The following is a 19,097-nucleotide window of genomic DNA, read 5'->3' as shown; positions in this document are numbered from 1 at the left end:
ACATATATACTAGGAGCATGTCCGGGGTGACACATGTCGGACATCGAACCGTTGCCACCAGAGAGGTGTTTGTGCTTCATAGGTTAATACCAACTGACGTGAGTTGGCTACTCAGGTTCATTTTCATTATTAATTATAACTGTATCTTTTGTTTCATTTAATCATTGCATTTGGGTTATTTCTCACTGCCTTGGTCCAAATTTTTGTTCTCTTCTCTCTTTTTTTTCTTTTTTTTTTGTGATCAAACGTTTTAGGCCTTTTTAACTTGAATCAAAAACTTGTATGGCGATGCATTTATTGCTTTTGGCTGCAACCACGCGGTTTATATATATTTATTTATATAACCATTTTGGAGGGCTAGATGTAGAAACTGGAGGTATGAAATGCATTTATAATAGACTAGAGCTAGGTCCAGTTTCAAACTACAAGAGGAAAGTCATTTAAGATGGTTCACCCACCTATGAATACCAATGAAGACATAGTACTTGTAATTCACTCAAGTTCTGAGAAACCCAAGAACAAGAGAAGGACCATCAGTTGAGGCATTGGTATATGATTGATAGACATCATGATTAATGACTTCTAATTCCATGGTGGATATGATCACATGGAAAAAATATGGTCAAAATGCTAGAATAAATCATATTTGCAACAGTTTCAATTACACTTATTGAGCTTTGCTGAATTTGTTGAGTTTTAGTGTGACCCCATTTTGTATAGCCTTTCTTTTGTTTATTGAAAAGGTTTTCCTTTTAATGAGGTCCAAGTTGATTATCCTCTCTGTCCTTTCAACTATTATTGCAAGTCTTATAATCTATGTATTATTGTTGAACTTTTGAATTTTAGATGCCACATTTTTAACCATGTTGTTTTACTATTACAGATTGAGGATACTACTCGGTGGAGACTGTCACACTTTTAGCGGCTTTGAAAGTTCGTTATAGAGATAGAATTACAATTCTTGGTGGAAATCATGAAAGTAGGCAGATAACTCAAGTGTAAGACCTCCATACCTTTCGAGTCTGACAATGCCAAAACTGCAATAGCAGTATCTTTGCTAGTTAAAAATGATTTCATCTCTTATTTCTTAGTAACGGAAACTGTGTTGGCTCCTTTATTGTTTTGCAAAAATGCCTTTTTAAGCAGTTAGATATTCAAAGAGTCGTTTTCAATATGGTATTGTAATACTTACAATTTTAAAAGTGGTGAGAGTATTGTGATTGATGATGCAGCGTATTCCAGATGGAACGGGTCAGACTGATCCACGCTTCCCAAACCAATGCCCGAGGTACCAACCCCACCAGAAAACCTGCACTAGAGTGCAGCGTGTTCCAGATAGAACAGGTCAGACTGATCCACGCTTCCCAAACCAATGCCCGAGGTACCAAGCCCACCAGAAGACCTGCACAAGAATTCAACGGGGAACGGGGATTAGAGATAGAAAGCTTAACCTTCTTCTTATCTTCAACATCTGCTTATATCCTCTGGTAATCATTTCGTTGTCCCTTCCGACCTGGCCTCTTGGCCGAAAGGCTACGCTCTAGCTTACCTTGTTCATGGTGAGGCCGTTCTGTCTCGATGGGGAGGGGTTATCACAATAAATGTTGTAAGGGGTTTCATTAATGGCTGATGTGCAGTGCAATAACTTTGCAGGATCTTTGTCTGCTTATGTGGCTTGTCCTTTACTTACCACGTGTCTAGGTATCATTGGTTCTTAATGCCATGTTGAGCTCCAGCAACGCTGGGCTTTAGTATTTGAGTTATGTATTGGGCCATAAACGGTGGGCTATATCCTTTGTGGGCTTACCCGTGTCAGTAGTCCCCAATTCCCGAGTGCAACTTTAGTCCAACAAAGGGAATAAGGAAGAAAACGATGGTTGTGAAAGACTGGCAGGGAGAAGGCCAACCGAGAGGTGGGCCTACGGCGATGGGTGGCCACGAAGGGCGACTGAGTGGAGGGACCGACCGTGAGGAGGGGCGACCGCGAAGGGTGACCGAGTAGAGGGACCGACCCTGAGGAGAGCTGACCGCGAAGGGTGACCGAGTGAAGGGACCGACCATGAGGAGGGCCGACCGCGACGGGTGACCGAATGAAGGGACCGACCATGAGGAGGGCCGACCGTAAACGGGGAGTGGTGGTACGCGGAGCTCGAGGGGCGGCGGGGCACGTGGTGAAGTGAAGTGGAATAGACAGGGAAAGGGAAAGGGGCAGTGGATCGTGGTCGTACACGTGGCGGAATCCCGTGATGGGGAAGGTTAGGCGTTGAGCAAGAAATGAAGCGATAGGTTAATATAGGGTGTTGAAAAGACAGTTTTGGCGCATTTTTGGAAAATTTTCAAACTGGCAAAATTTAATTGTGACCCTTGGAATATAGGCAAGCCTTGGGCTTTTGGTATTATCCATTTTACCTATCTCTTTGCAAAAAACCAACACACTCTAGAAATAAACTCGTTTATTGCCGGTGATACGCCCCTGCAACACTTCATGAATTTTCTTGTGCCCGCATCCGAAGCCATTCGCAGACACACAAGAGAGATGACCCAAGAGGAAGCAACAACCGCAAGGGTTGATCCGTTAGACGATGACGATGCGGTGGATTTGGTAGAACAGTATCGTACGGAACGTAGAGAATGAGGGGTAGTTGGTGAGGCGGTGCAGGCTCGTCCAAGGATGATGATTGCAGCCGCGAAACCTATTAGTCAAGTGGAGCCGGACCACTGGCACACCAAACCGGACAGGTCCATACTTACGGCGGAGGAGTTGGAGGGAATAAGGAGGAAGTACCAAATTCCCGCGGAGATAGGGTTAAGATTGCCCACATCCAAGGAAAGGGCATCAAATGTGCAGCCGGGCGAGTTCAGCTTGTATGAGGAAGCGTTGCGAGGGGGTTTGCGGCTGCCTCTCCCCCAAGTAGTGGTGGATGTGTTAAACAAGTTAGAGGCAGCGCCAGGGTAGCTGATGTCGAATGCCTGGAAGATAGTAGTGGCCTACGCGAGTGCCTGGCTGTAGGCGACCGGAGGGACGGCAATGACAGTAGAGGCGTTCTTCTCCTGCTACAAGGCCTCCGGTCAGTAGGAGACTTGGGTGGCTCTGCAAGCATTAGCGGGGCGAGGGCTGGTAGTGGGTCTTCTATCTTCGGTAAAGGGGTGGAGACCGAGATCGTTCTTTGTGACAGCGAACGGTGGGGCAGGAGTTCGCACAACGTGGAAGGTCCCCACCAAATCGGTTGAGCCAAAGTTGGACGGGGCGGCCGAAGACCAAGTGGAGAAGGTGAGGGAATAGAGGGAGAAGAAGGCAGTAAGGTGGGACGAGCTGGTCCTTCTGTCAACGTTGTTTGCCCTGAACTTGGGACCACAACCGTTAGGGGACGATCCGGCAAGGGAGGAGTTAGAGAGGCAACGGAAGGCGGAGGAGGAGGAAGAAAAGAGATGTTCGCCCGAGCAAACAAATATAAGGAGACACAACTGGGGCCTGTTCCTAAGTTAGTGCCGAAGAAGAGGAATCGACCTCGTCCTAAGCCTTTGGGGGACAAGAACTTGACTGAGTTTGCCCCATTGCCACAACCCATAGACCCCCTGAAGGAGAGGGGCAGAAGAGAGGTTGAGGCAGAACTGAAGAAGTCGAAGAGGAGGAGAGTTGCCACTGAGGAGGCTAAGGATGCGCCCGGTTTGAAAAAGATGAGGGTTGGTGGCGAGGACACCCCCAAAGTGGGACCGGAGAAGGCGACGAAGGAGATGGAGAGTGGGGCGACTGTCCCTGAAAAACAAGTTAATGATGGGGCGACCGGCCCTCAAGAGGAGGCAGAACAACAGCCGAAGGGGGGGCCTACTCCCCAAGGAGAGGGAGAGAGGGTCAAGTTGAAGACTGCTATCTACCACACGCCAGCAGTTTTTGGGCAACTGGAGGGAGAAGGAGGCCCAGCCAGGACTGCTGCTGACCGGCTTTTGGGCGTAGTGGAGGACGCGGTAGTGCGTTCGATGGCCAGTTTTACTGAGGCCAAACTGCTAAGGGGGTTATACTCTGCCCAGATAGAGGCAACTGCCTTAGCAGGAGCCCCACTGAACAAGGCGGCGGCTACAAGAGGCGAAGTAAGGCCACTGAAGGCAAAGTTGGAGGAGGTGGGGTCTCAACTTGAAAGTTTGAGGAGGGAGACTGCAGGGTGGAGGATGACCGCGCGGAGTGCGTGTGTCAGGGGGCTGAAAGAGGCCCAGAAAGCGAAGAAAATTGAGGTGTTGGCGATGGTGCAGAGCAATGTTGCCGACCGTGCCCATGCTGAGTTGTTCGCAACCAAGTTGGGGTTAGAGACGGAAAGCCGCAAGGTGGTGTCGCTCGAGTTTTAGCTGGTTGGCGAGCAAAAGAAGCTGGAACAGGCCCAAAAAGCCTGCACCGTCGCCAACGAACAGTGGGACGAGGCCATGACCTGCAACGAAGATCTTCATGCTCAGTCGATCAAAGAAAAAGAAGAAGCGAATCTGAAGATCGCTGAGCTGGAGAGGACGTTGGCAGACGAGCGGGCCAAGTCAATAGAGGAGAAAGTGGGGTTAGAGAAGGCTTTGGAAGAAGAAAAGACCAAGTTAGCCTCTGAGAGGGCAGCGTACCCCGACTTATGTGTCGCAGCAGTAGAGTAGTTCAAGGGGTCCGCTGACTTCTAGATGGCTATCAATGCTGCGATCGCCAACAACTTCGCAAGAGAGGGGTCTAGAAGGGCTGGCTCGTCGGGAGCAACCGCTGGGAGCAGGAGTGAAGAAGAAATGATCCAGAGCTTCCAGCGGTCAGACTTTTACAAGCATGAGATGGCTGAGTTCTGGGACAGCAGCTGAAAGACTTTCAAGCGTAAAGCAGAAAAGTTGTTCCCAGACTTGGACTTCAGCAACGTAAGGATAGACGAAGACGATGTGGCCTAGACCCCCCTAGACGAGGGTGTTGACGAAGAGGACCTTGCCTTAAGTGAAAATGAATGATTGGTGTGAACAAAATTTGTAAATAGAATTTTGGTCGAATTTTGGTCAAATTTTGGTTGTTTTTGTTTTTGTCTTGTTGTTGTTGTTGTTTGTTTTTTCTTTTTTTTTTTTTTGTAATTTCTGTAGTAAACTTATGTTTAAGTTTGTGAATAAATAAAATCCTGAGTTGTGTTTGTCGCACTGTGGCCTTTATTTTTGTAAATCTAAAAAGAATGAGAATGGTTATTCAAATATGGCTTGTGTATAAATCGCAGTGAAAATTGAGAAGTAGAGAGCCATTCTAGCTTGTGAGAAAATTATGATGCAAAGAATGTTAACAATAAAAATGTTGAAATGTAAAGGTCTTAAAGTGTAAGAGTCTTAAAGTGTTAAGGCATGTGGTCAGAGTGTTGAGAAAATGTGAGAATGAAAAGGTCTCAGAATGTGACAGTCTTGAAGTGTTAAATGGTTGGCAAATGAAAGTTAAAAATGTAAAGAATGTTAAGAGGTGTAAAAGCATGGACCTGGAATTGGACCAAGTATGGCAACTATGCTACAAACATGAAGTTGTAAGAATGCTTGAGCCATAATTAACTCAGTCTGGCGGAGCCCTTTGTGCTCAGGCTGGCTGAGGCTTTAAGTAACTCAACCTGGCTGAGCCCTTCGTGCTCAGTCTGGCTGAGACTTTAAGTAATTCAGTCTGGCCGAGGCTGCAAGCAGGGTGTTAATGAAATATCACACAGATGACTGAGATATAAGATTGTTGTCTTTTAAAGTGCAGCCCTTTGATAATAAATTTACACCATGTGAATAAGAACATTTAAGTGCGTAGATTGTCAAAAAGAAAATACAGCAACTGATCAATACAAAAATAGGGCCTTATTGAAAATAACGCTTCAAGTGCTCGGCGTTCCACGGATAGGGGAGATCTCGACCTTCCATGTCCTAAAGTCGGTAAGTGTCTGAACGAGGTCTGGCCTTAACAACGTAAGGTCCCTCCCACTTGGCTGTCAACTTGCCCTCAGCTGGATTTTTGGTGGCAAAGGTTGCTTCGCGCAAAACAAGGTCCCCCACGGCGAACTCCCTCAGTCGGACTTTGCGGTTGTAGTGTGTTCTCATTTTCTGTTGATATGAGGCCCGTTTGACAGCAGTGGTCTCTCGGAGCTCTTCAATCAGGTCTAGGTCGGCTCGACGCAGTTCTTTAGTGAGTTCTGGATTTGGGTGCAGAACCCTTGGGGTAGGCAGACCGATTTCCACTGGGATGATCGCCTCAGGGCCGTATGTTAAGCGAAAGGGGGTCTCCCCAATAGGGGTTCGGGATGTAATATGGTACGCCCAGAGTATGTTTGGTAATTCCTCAGCCCAGAGTCCCTTAGTAGCTTCCAGCTTAGTTTTGATGATTTTCAGAAGAGAACGGTTGGTAACCTCAACTTGGTGTAGACGTCCCCGAACGCCCCGGGAGGAACGAGCTCCCGTTCTGTTCATTTGGGGTCACTACAGCTCAGGACTCTAAAATTGTCACAGTTCTAAGTCTGAACCAAAGAGTCCAAATCCGGCAAATCGTTTTGAGAAAACAGATTTTTGAAAGAAGTGCCAAACATGGACTGCTTTGCCAGATACAGAGTCGCCACCTAAATATTTTATTTTGGGGAAATTTAGGAAACCCTGACTTGTTTGCCTAAGGCCACGTGTCCGTCATCACCAAAGTTGCCTTGGCTCGGGAACTTGGGTACGATTGGAGAAGGTCACTTCGTGAGCACCCCCGCTCGCCCGGTCAATGATCGGCCTCTACTAACCATGATATCAAGTTTTGAAAACATTGTGTGTTCTTATTCCGGTTATTAGCCTAGATTTACTATGTGATGCGCACAGCATACAAGTATAGACTGGATCGCCTGAATTGGAACAAAACATTTCATGTTTGTTTTTGAAAGATTGTTTGCTACTCTCAAGTAGGCTTAAAATGCAGATTTTGCCACCCTTAGGTAGGCTTATAAAAAATGGTTTTGCCACTATCTAGTGGGCTTAAAACAAACAGTTGATGAATTGTTCCAATCCAAATAACCCAACCTCCACCCACAGGCATTCAAGCAGTTATATCACATAAGCAATTAGCCTCATGGTAAGCATGCTATTCATGGCAGTCACTCACACGCATGCAAGGATGCTAAAGCATAAAACTTACCAAGTACTCCAAGCCAAAAAAAGAAGCTCATTAGAAATCTATGCATGAATCCTAAGTATACAGAAATGCCTAATGCAACACATGCAAAATGCAACTATAGCAAGCTCGGCTATTCTAGACATGGCATATGAAATGCTACAACTAACATATATTCAACTTGGAATTGAAAATACAATGCAGTTAGTATGATGCGCCGTGCCCGGTGCATGCAAAACAGATGAATGATGCAAACATGTTGTCATACTGTATGCTAATTGAAATATGCCCTAATCTAACCATCATAAGCAGGTAAATAAAAGGGAAGAAAGACGTGGGGTTGGAAGACATACATCACACTCACCCACACTTATTACAATTATGCCCTCGCACAGAGGGTCCGAATAAATAATACAGTCCCAAATGAAAGAATAGTACAGTCCAAATATTACAGTTCAAATAATGTACAAATTCCTAATTAATTTACAAATTAACTAAGAAAGCTGTAAACTGGCATGCAAGCCAGGGACTGCCTTGACTCTGATGAATGATGCATGCTCGGGTTGCCTTTGCGCGGAAATCCATGACGATGCCCCAATTAGCCTCTGTTTGCACCTGTTCTTGAAATGCGTGCCAAGCCTCGGAAGACCGCTGATTCTTGATTTGCTGCAACAGAGAGCAGGAAAGGGGCATAGCAATGTATTTTCACAGATATATGCATGCCTCGATCCTCGTGCCACCAATCACGCATATCGATGCATGATGGTCGAGGGGTCGAATTGCACAATTTAATATGAAATGAATGCACATGAAAACGCAACAAGACCTAACTCCATCATGGATGATCCGGAGTGTCGGTGACTAGGGAATTGAGACACGTTCCGTCACTCGGAGTATGAAACGTCCCTCGTTTCCCGTTCTCGGGCTAACTCCTATCCCAAGCACAATGCAATATGCATGATATGCATGAAATGCAACTAATATACAACCTAGCATGCACAATGCTATGAAATGGCATACACGATGCACGATGTAACATGGCATACACAATGCATTAATATACAACCTAGCATACACAATGCTATGAAATGGAATGGCATACACAATGAAATATGGACTTACACCAACACAAGTAGACCTCAGCCACACTCACATAGGAGGCCATCAGATGAAAACAAGACAACTGGAAATGCGTGCACGCGTGCACGCAAATCGAGGACCGACCCTCAGGCACCGAAATACCACTCTAATGAGACATGGCAAAGACATGGAATATGATATACAAACATGCAAAAATCAGTAGCAAAATGAGGGGCAAAACAGCCCCGAAACAAGGCGAAATGACACCCGATGCATGGAATTTCTCCCGAAATGCAAAACTAGGTACATGAAATGGCTTACAGCTATACAAAGCATGCATAATTGGTACATGGAATGAAAATACAGAAGCAAGGCAGCCCAAAAATAAGCATTTTTACAGTTCAAAGCATGGCCAAAAAGTAAGCACAAATGGGACTAAACTAGCATGCAAAAATGGCCCTAAATGTGAGATAAAGAAGCAACTCACAGCTGCTGACCCAAAACAGATTAGGGACCTTCAACAAAGTTGAAGAGGGGCCCAAAACATGATCTTTTACAGTTTATGGAAAACCACAAAAACCAGCACAGGTATGGCTAAACTCTCATGCAAGAAATGGGCCAAAAGATGGCCAAAGAAGCAAGTAGTGGTTTCTGGTCTTAAACACAAAGGGGCCCTTCAAAAATGTTGAAGAGGGGCCAAAAATAATGCATTTTACAGTTGATGGCCGGACCCAAAACAGTATGCAAATATGTCCAAAATGCTATGCAAAATGAGGCCAAAAAGAGAGATATAACACAAAGTATATAAAATATGCCTCAAACCATAAAAGACCCTTAATGAAACATGAAGAATGGGTCAAAATAAGACTGTTTTCAGTTCTAAAAAGAGCCCAAAAACAGAAGCACAATAGGCTAACAAATCATGCAAAAATGGGGACCAAAGAGGGGTATAATGACAAGTGGCACATGGAGGTCCCAAACAGTGATTAGCCCTTCTTCACTGTTGAAGAAGGGCTCAAAATAAGCTCACTTACAGTTTATGACATGCCCCAAAACAGATTACACATAGGCCAAAAATAACATGCAAGATTAGGGCCTAAATGAGGGATAAAGAAGGAAGTGCAAGATGGGGACCTCAAATGACAAAATTCCCTTAATGAAACATGAAATAGAGCTCAAATAAAGGATACTTTCAGTTTTGGTCGGAGCTCAAAACAGCAAGAAAAATAGCTAGAAAAATGTTTCAAAATTAAGCTCAAAAAGAGGGAATTGACACTTACCCTTGGAGACCAACCCTTGGTTGCTTCTTGGCTTGAGAAGTGATGCCTCCTAGCTGCTGGAAAGTTCCCCAAGCTGCTGGAAATGGAGTAGTGGTGGTGATGCTAGGTAGTGGTGTGAAAATGGGATAAGATTTGGGTGTTTTTTTGAAGGAAATGAGAAAGGGAGAGGGATATAATGCAAGAGGCTCTTAGGAAATTTTCCAACCTCCAAACCAGCAGCTGGAGCTCCTGTTATAAAGGCAAAAAAGGGGGGGAAAAATGGAGGGAAAACCAACCAAGTTTCCCTCCAAAAGGCAACCCTCTCCCGGATACCAAATCCGGGGAAAATGAATACATATTTGTAATGTACCAACCCTGAGGATCATGGCCGGCCAATTATCCAAGCTATAGGTGGCCGGACGGCCAAGGGTCAAAAAGGTCAATGAGAATTAGTAGCCGACCATATGATATTTGTGGCCTCCCAGGTGTGCACAACACAACTATGTGGTCAAAAACTGGAGAAAGTGACCCAAGAGAGAGAACAACCCACTTTTAGGAGGGATTCAAAAGGGTCAAGCAACATTAGTGGCCGGCCATATGATATTGGTGGCCTCCCAGGTGTGTACATCACAAATATGTGGTTTTGGGTGCAAGAAAGTGGCCCTAGGGTGGTCAACATTGGCTTGGAAGTGAGAAAAACGGGCGTCGGAGGGCGCCGGAGGAATATAACTGGTTGCTGAAACAATTGCTGGCCTCCCACCCTTCTACGGCCTTCCTGGTGATGAAACAAAGGTACCTGCCAAAAATGAACGAAAACTGATGCAAAACGAATGTTCAGGGGCCAGAACGCGCAGTTCGGGGCCCCGAAAACTGCCTATTAAGCACCGAAAAGTGGCATTCGACCACAAAGTGGGTCTCTCAGACCTCAATGTCCCTCAAAAGGGAGCAAATAAGAAGTATACCAAAAATCGAAGCAAATGGAGGTGGTTAAGCGGTCCTGAACCGAGGCACACGGCCAACGGCTCCAAAAAATCGGGAACCGGGCTCCGAAATGGGCAAAATGGCCCACAGCCACAAAATGTAGCCCACGGCTACTGAGAGATGGCCTACGAGACCTCTCCCTCCCTTCGCGAAGAGAAAACAGAGAAAACCGAGCCTGGTTCGCAAACCGAGGCAAAGCATGAAAGGGTCCAGAAGTCCGGAGGCAAGGCTCGCAGCCGAGACTCTGAAACTTCTGAACGAGCACATATGCAACATCACCAAGCGCTCAATCGGTGACGTCTGAGTCTTAGGGTCGGTCAAAAATGGGGTGTCTACACTTGGCCATTGGCTTGGAGATGACCTGGGGAAGAGAAACATGGCTGGATTTGAAATTCTGCACAGAATTTCCTGAACTTGGCATTGTCAAATTGTTTGCCGTTGTCAGAGACGATGGCTTGAGGGATGCCAAATCAGCACACGATCGACTGCCAGATGAATCTAGTGGTGTTGCGCTCGGTAATTGTGGCAAGGGGTTCCGCCTCCACCCTTTTAGTGAAGTAATCAATGGCGCCAATTGCGAATTTGGTTTGGCCTCGGCTAGTGGGCAATGGGCCAACTAGGTCGATCCCCCATTTGGCGAATGGGTAAGGGCTGCAAAGTGTGATCAATTCTGTAGGAGGAGCATGAGGAATGTTGGCAAAGCATTGGCACTTATCACATTTGAGCACGAATTAAATGGCATCTTGGCTGAGAGTAGGCCAGAAGTAACCAGTGCGGAGTATCTTGTGCGCGAGTGACCTGGCACCCGAATGATTGCCACATACACCCTCGTGGACTTCTCTCATCACGTAGGTCGCTTGAGCAGGATTGAGGCATCTGAGGTATGGGCGTGAAAAGCCACGTTTGTACAAGAGACCGCTGATAAGAATGTAGTTGGATGACCGGGCCCTGACTTTGGCAGCCTGGTGCTTGTCGTCTGGCAGTTCCCGCTTTGTCAAAAATAGAAAGATGTTGGCCGCCCATGGAATAGGTTCGTTTTGGAGGAAGTGGACCTACTGCTGGTTTGGGGAAATGGCAGGGTGAGCTAGATATTCGAGGCGGACACCATGGCTGAGGTCTGACTGGTCGGCAGAAGCTAACTGAGCCATTTCATCTGCCTTGGAATTTTTCGTCCGAGAAATGTGCTTAATGTGGAAATTATTAAAGAGGCAAGCAAGGGGGAGTGCAATACCCCTGTATGCCCGCATTGTGTCTTCCTTGGCATCGAATTCCCCCGTGATTTGTCCGACAATGAGCTAGGAATTGCTGAACACTTGGATATGGTTGACACCAATGTCTCTGGCGAGGCAGAGACTTACGATGAGTGCCTCACATTCAGCCTCATTATTGCTTGCGTCGAACAAGAAACAGAAAGCACACTTGAAATAACCACCCTCGGGAGCGGTGAGGATGAGACCAGCCCCGCTGCCTTCTTTGCGGGATGATCCATCGACGTTGAGGGTCCAAGAGTGGGGGTCTTCTGCCTCAGTATGGGATTGCGGGGGCAGGGGAGCTGTGATTGGAGTGAGGTTAGTGAACTCCAGGATGAAGTCGGCGACAGCCTGCCCCTTGATCGTCGTTCGAGGTCGGTAGGAGATGTCAAATTGGCTGAGCTCAACTGACCATTGCATAAGTCGGCCGGATAACTCTGGTTGTTGCATTATCTTCTTCAATGGTTGGTCCGTGAGGACGATAATGAGGTGGGCCTGAAAGTAAGGTCAGAGTCGTCTTGAGGCTATGACCAAGGAAAAAGTCATTTTTTCAAGCAATGAGTAGTTCTATTCTGCTCCCCTGAGAGCCCGACTAATGTAGTAGATCGGTCGTTGGACAGAGCTGTCTTCTCTAATGAGTACTGCACTAACGGCGGTGTTTGACACGGCTAAGTAGAGGAAAAGGGGTTCACCCGTGATTGCCTGAGAAAGTAATGGGGGTTGGCCATGCACTGCTTCAATTGCTGAAAGGCCTCTTTGGATTTTGCCGTCCACTCAAAAGCTTGCCGAAGAACTTTGAAGAAGGGGAGACACTTGTCCGTTGCGCGGGAAATGAAGCGGTTGAGGGCGGCGACTCTGCCAGTAAGCCTCTGAACCTCCTTAACCGTTCTGGGCGATTGCATTTCTATCAAGGCCTTGATCTTTTCGGGGTTAGCTTCGATGCCTCGCTGACTGACCATAAAACCCAAGAATTTCCCAGATCCTACGCCGAAGGCGCATTTCTCCGGATTGAGTTTCATTTGATACTTTCGTAGGGTGCCGAAGGTCTCTCGCAGGTCGACCAGATGATCAGTGGAGAGCTTGCTCTTGACTAGCGTGTCGTCGACGTATACTTCCATACTCTGGCCTATCTGGTGATGAAAGACGGCGTTGACCAACCGTTGGTAAGTAACCCCGCCATTTTTCAACCCAAATGGCATGACACAATAATGGTAGGTTCCCCGGTCGGTGATGAAGGAGGTGTGTTCCCGGTCAGACAGGTGCATCAGAATTTGGTTATACCCAGAGAAGGCGTCCATGAAGCTGAGCATTTGATAGCCGGCCGTGGCGTCAACGAGCAGATCTATACGAGGAAGAGGATAATTGTCTTTGAAGCAAGCTTGGTTAAGGTCGGAGTAGTCAACACAGAGTCGCCATTTACCGTTGTTTTTACGGACCAGGACCACGTTTGACAGCCATCTGGGGTAGTCCACATTTTTGATAAAATTGTGCCTCAAGGAGCTTATCTACTTTGGAAGCAATAAGAGTGTTGCGCTCCGGGTGAAAGATGCGCTGCTTCTGGCGGAAGGGTCGGAAGTAGGGCTCAATGCTGAGACGATGGGTTATGAAGTAGGGGTCAATACCCGGCATGTCAGAGTGGGTCCAGGCAAATACGTCGTTATGCTCAATCAGGAGGGCAGTAAGGTTGGCATTTGCCTGGGAGGATAGTTGGCTGCCGATCTTGGCAGTTTTTGTCGGGTTGGTGGGATCAATGGGGACCTCGACAAGCTCTTCCACTGGTTTCCTCTAACCAGCTCATCATTGTCCCTAAGGTCGAGCCCTTCAATGATCATAGCCTCCTTTAGCTTGACCTCTTTAAGTGAAACGACATAACATTCCCTGGCCACGGTCGGCTTCCCCCTTACTGTATCGACCCCTAGGTCGGTGGGGAACTTGACAGCAAGATGAAAAGTGGATGTGATAGTTTGGAAAGCATTTAGGGCGGTGCGGCCGAGGATGATGTTGTAAGCAGAGGGACAGTCGACGACGAGGAAGGTGAGTAACTTTATGGTCTGCCGTGGGTATTCTCCGATTGTGATGGGAAGATCGATGGAGCCGATGGAGGTCACCCGATCTCCAGTAAAACCGACCAATGGAGTTTGAAGAGGGGACATACTTTCTTCCCCGATCTTGAGCTGGCGGAAGGCATTTAAGAAGATGATGTCTAAAGAACTACCGTTGTCGACGAGAACCCGTCTGACCTTGTAATTGGAGAGGAGGGCAGAAATGACGAGAGGGTCGTCATGGGAGTAACGGATGACTGTGCAGTCGGCATCCGTAAAGGTGATAGGCTCCGTCCACTGCTTAGGCTATTTGGAGGGTCGGTCCAATGTGGCAATTTCTTTGTCTGAGCCCTGCTTTATTTTTCTGAGTTCTGCCGCTGAGCCGAGCGAGATGGTCCTCCACAAGCAAGCTCGCCGGCAATAACTCTGATCTCTCCAACAGGGGGGGCGGGGTTCCCTTGTGCCCGAGGTTGCTGTGGAGGGTGATCCTGACCTTGATTAGGTTGTGCGGGTTGTCGGGTAGGGGTGCGCCGGCGGTTATTTCTAACAGGTCCAGTCATTTGCCTTTGCTGAGGGCGGGCGTCCGTGAATCAACTGAGACGTCCCTGACGTATCAAGCCCTCGACCTGGTCTTTGAGGTTAACACACTCTTCCGTGTTATGGCCGTGATCCTGATGAAAGCGGCAGTATTTGGACTGGTCTCGCAGGTTAGAAGGAGACCGTGATGGTTGGGGCCATTTTAGGGGATAATCTCGTTGAATCTGGTTCAAGACTTGTTCCATGGGGGAGTTGAGGGGTGTGTATCAATTGAACCAACTAGGCGGTCGGGTTGGTGCCGATCGGTCGGCTTGGGGTGGTCGGTCGGTATGCTGAGGTGTTTGGTTATTGTACTGAGTGTTTCTGGTTTCTGAGTCCTTTCTCTTCTCTCTGGGGGTCGAATTTTTGGCTGTAGGATCTTGTCGTGCGGCTAGGGAATCTTCGACGTTCATGTATTTTTGGGCTTTGGAAAGTAGGGTTGCCATGGAGGTCGGGGGGTTTTTAGAGAGGGAGAAAAGGAAATCAGATGATCGTAGGCCCACCATGAACGCCGTGATGATGACCTTGTCATCGTTTTCCGCTATCTGCAAGGCTTCGGTGTTGAAGCGGGTGACAAAGCTGCGCAGTAACTCCCCCTCAGTCTGACGAATGTTGAGGAGCTGGGTTGCAAGACGCCGCTGGCGCTGGGCTCCAATGAAATGGATGAGAAAAGAGTCACTGAGGTGCTGGAAAGTGGAAACAGAGTCTGCTGGCAGTTGACTAAACCAGAGTCGAGCCGACCCCTTGAGTGTTACAGGGAAAGCCTGACACATGATTTCATCAGGGAATGCATGGAGGATCATGAGGGTTCTGTAGTCGAACGTGGACATTTTAAACTTAGGAAGTAGAGGTTTGTCCCGGATGGAGGCAACGAATGGTGAGTTGGCTGTAGTAGATGGTTTATTCGATATATTTTGCATGACTCCTTGGAGCTGGAGCTTCATGGCTCGGAGTTCTGCGTCCCAGAAAGGGACGTTGTCACCTCCGGACTGGAGCGGAGACTGGACGTTACTGGCCTCGCCCTTGGGGATGGGTGCCCGGGCCGATGGGTGTGGGACCCGAAGTGGAGGGTTCATATCTGGGGGAGTGGGTCGCAAGCCTTCCAAATTGGGTGGATAGGGTTGCTGGATAGTATGGCTCGGGGCTTGCTCTTGGTTGGGTGGAATATCTGGAGGTGGTAGAGGAGGCATAGGAAGGTTTCTTTGGAGTAGAGCATTAATCAAGGCTTGATGAAATACTGTGGGGGGTTGTTTGGATTAGGAGGGTCGGCTTGGTGGTTGGCAACATTGTGGTGGGAAGCCATGGATCTAGTCGTGACCATCCACCTTGGTGGATGGCAGGAAGAGGTTATTGGGAAAGGGTCTCTGCGGCAATGAGCACAACTGGCACGCGGAACAGAAAGGATTCTCGCAGACGGCGCCAACTGATGATGCAGCGTGTTCCAGATGGAACGGGTCGGACTGATCCACGCTTCCCAAACCAATGCCCGAGGTACCAAGCCCACCAGAAAACCTGCACAAGAGTTTAACGGGAACGGGGAGTCCCCCAGCGAACCCTCTGACGAGCAAGTTAGAAAGAGAAGGTAGAATGTGGAGATAGATTAGAGATAAAAAGCTTAACCTTCTTCTTGTCTTCAACATCTGTTTATATCATCTGATAATCATTTCGTTGTTCCTTCCGACCTGGCCTCTTTGCCGAAAGTCTACGTTCTAGCTTACCTTGTTCATGGTGAGGCCGTTCTGTCTCGACAGGGAGGGGTTATCGCAATAAATGCTATAAGGGGCTTCATTAATGGCTGATGTACAGTGCAATAACTTTGCAAGATCTTTGTCTGCTTATGTGGCTTGTCCTTTACTTGCCACATGTCTAGGTGTCATTGGTTCTTAATGCCATGTTGAGCTCCAGCAACGCTGGGCTTTAGTATTTGAGTTATGTATTGGGCCCTAAACGGTGGGCTATATCCTTTGTGGGCTTACCCGTGTCAGTGATGTATTGGCCACTGAGTTTGTGGTTGTGTGCGCACGTGCACATGGGTGTGGTGGTGTGTGGGTGAGAGAGAGAAATTTTATATTAAAGCACATGTATTTATGTATTTTTTTTTATCTCTTTTGTCCTAAATAATGTCATTGTCTCAAGTCTTGTCGGAGGAGTGGCAAGTGTGTTTGTAATATAGAATCAAGCTTGTATACCTTGATTTCATTCTCATTTGTTGATTCTGAACTCAAGCATTATGTTTAAGATTAACACTTCAAATAAATAAATGCCCAATGGTTAGCATCATTGTGCATGTGCATGTGCATGTGCATGGCTAGGTATTTAACAACTAGATTTGATCATATGAATACTCAATGACAATTCCAAGGTTATAGAAAATGTCGATGTGGGTGGCATTGCAGACCAAGAAATGGGATGCCTCTGACATTATACCTCAGGCGTCTTTAGTATAGACAATTTTTTGAAAATAAAAACCTGGAAACGATAGGAAGCATTGAAAAACTGTGAAAACATTCAATGGGATAGTTGAATGCCATAAAATATTTGAAGGAACTTACATGCACTTGAATAACTCAAAAATCAAAACATTACACCAAAAAGCACGCTGTAGTCATATATTGGTTAAATCTTGACATGTTATTGGACTCTCATCATTCTTAATTAACAAAATATTTTGAAATAGTTATGTAGTGCATATTGTGAGCTTTACTTGCATCAGACAATTAGCTAGGTCCCTACTAGATTTCTGCAAACATGTTAACAACGTTGATCAGTTCCCAAACTTCCTCTTGTCTTTCTCTGGTTGTTTCCCATAGTGTGCCCTCAGTTATTGTCTCGTAGATCATAAGCAAGGAACTATTTTAGACATAAAAAGACTGTCTCTTCACTTCATCATTTTGTCAAGAAATGCAAACCACACTGTTTTGAGTGTTTTGAAGAATCATGGGAGGGATGCTATTTGATATGTCCTCAAGTTATTAGTCATTGCTTATGATTTTGAGTTTCTTGTTTTGATCAATAGTAGTAGTTTATTTTTCAAGTATGGTTCCTATGATGAATGCAAATCTGTGGAAACATTTCACTGACCTTTTTGATTATCTTCCCCCAGCAGCCCGTATTGAGAGTCAGGTTGCGATTTATATCATTGCCTTAACTTGATTATTCCCCGGATATTAGCTGGCAATCATGCCCTGACCTTGTAGATTTTCTGCCTGCACGGTGGCCTCTTCCCATCTTTAGATACATTAGATAATATCCGTGCCCTGGATTGTATACAAGAGGTACACAAACCATTGTTCCTCTTCCTGATATGTGTTGTCTGATTTAGAATTTCTTTGGTTTGGTTCCCTTTTGTCCTCTTCTTGACAACTTATACCCATATTTGACATGAAGCTGACCACTGGTTCAAGTTTCCTGGGGTTTGTAGGTTTAGCAATTCATGAACTTCGAGTGCTAAATAGAGTCACTAAACAAGTAATGGATGCTAGTTTAAATTAGAAACCATAACCCACATGATACATCACTTTAGTTTGGTGGTGCTTGGGTTCTTGGAAAAGGAGATGAATTAAATGACAATTCTTCATTTCAATGAAAAATTGAAATGATAAAATCAGTTTCTATGCGCTGATGTTGTACTATATACTATGGCCTGTGTTGAAAAATGGTGTTAGCCATTTCTGCGGTAATCATGATGGCTTTGATACTGAAACTCCCCTACCAGCTCACTTCTTGCAGAATCAACTGCTACTTTTTCCAATTTTTATTCAATTCTAATGTTCTTCCATTGTATGTGGGGAACAGGTTCCTCATGAAGGGTCAATGTGTGATCTCTTGCGGTCTGATCCAGATAACCGATGTGGATGGGGAATTTCTCCTCGGGGCATTGGATATACCTTTGGACAGGATATTCCTGCACAATTTAACCACACTAATGGGCTCTACCCTTATTTCTAGAGCTCACCAGCTTGTGATGGAAGGTTATAATTGGTGTCAGGTATGTAAATCCCAATTGAAAAGAACAATCAGTTTTTGTCTAATATTACCAGGTTTCTGTTTCTAACTTTTTACCTCACTGTTTGCAAGACAATAACGTTGTTACTGTGTTTAGTGCATCAAATTACTGCTATCGTTGGGGAAATATGGCTGCAATACTTGATATTGGGGAGAATATGGATCAGAGTTTCCTACAATTTGACCCAGCACCTCGTCAGAACTCCCCGACTACTTTTTATAATCTCCAAATCATACCACTCAGCAGCAATTCTTTTGTGATTGTGAAGACTTTCTCTGAAGAAGCGGACCTTTGGCTTCTCGTTGAGTTAAAAACGAAAAGAAATCATTGGTTTTACCATTTTTTGTTTAGAGCTGTCCTGTTGCTTTCAGTTGATTTTTTAGGAATACCTAGTGGCAGGTTTGTCATTGCATTCCTTTTGTATTGTATTCTGAATGTGAATGAAAGGGCAGTAGCATCTATTTTTTACATACTAAAGTGAAACAAATTCTAAAATGTTGTTTTTAACGTCTTACTTTTGTCACAAGTTGCCTTATTAAAGCAGAAGCTGTTGCTTATGGCTTTTCCCATTTCCTTCTGTCATGCTTGCTAAAATTTTATGCGTATTTGGTGGGGATCTCGTAGAAGATAGATTAGATTCAAAAACAAATTCTTAACCCAGGCTGGTTTGGGCTGATTCTGTCATTCTATGATCTCACTAGATAGAGATATTAAAGTGAAAAATACAATTGGTCTATGCAACATTGTGTTAACCCTAGGTAGGGTTAATTGGCCTTCCAACTGGAGACTAATATTCAGATT

The 19,097-nt window shown here is 46.0% G+C and overlaps 1 pseudogene; it reads left to right on the top strand.

The window, feature by feature from the left end:
* The first annotated feature begins 445 nt into the window (after window positions 1-445).
* LOC145813163 (serine/threonine-protein phosphatase PP2A catalytic subunit-like) lies at window positions 446-18,777 on the top strand (annotated as a pseudogene).
* Window positions 18,778-19,097: the final 320 nt, after the last annotated feature.

Source organism: Camellia sinensis, chromosome 15 (genome assembly GCF_055761805.1).
Source record: "Camellia sinensis isolate YWXY chromosome 15, ASM5576180v1, whole genome shotgun sequence".
Lineage (NCBI taxonomy): Eukaryota > Viridiplantae > Streptophyta > Magnoliopsida > Ericales > Theaceae > Camellia > Camellia sinensis.
This window is presented reverse-complemented; position numbering and strand designations above follow the sequence as displayed.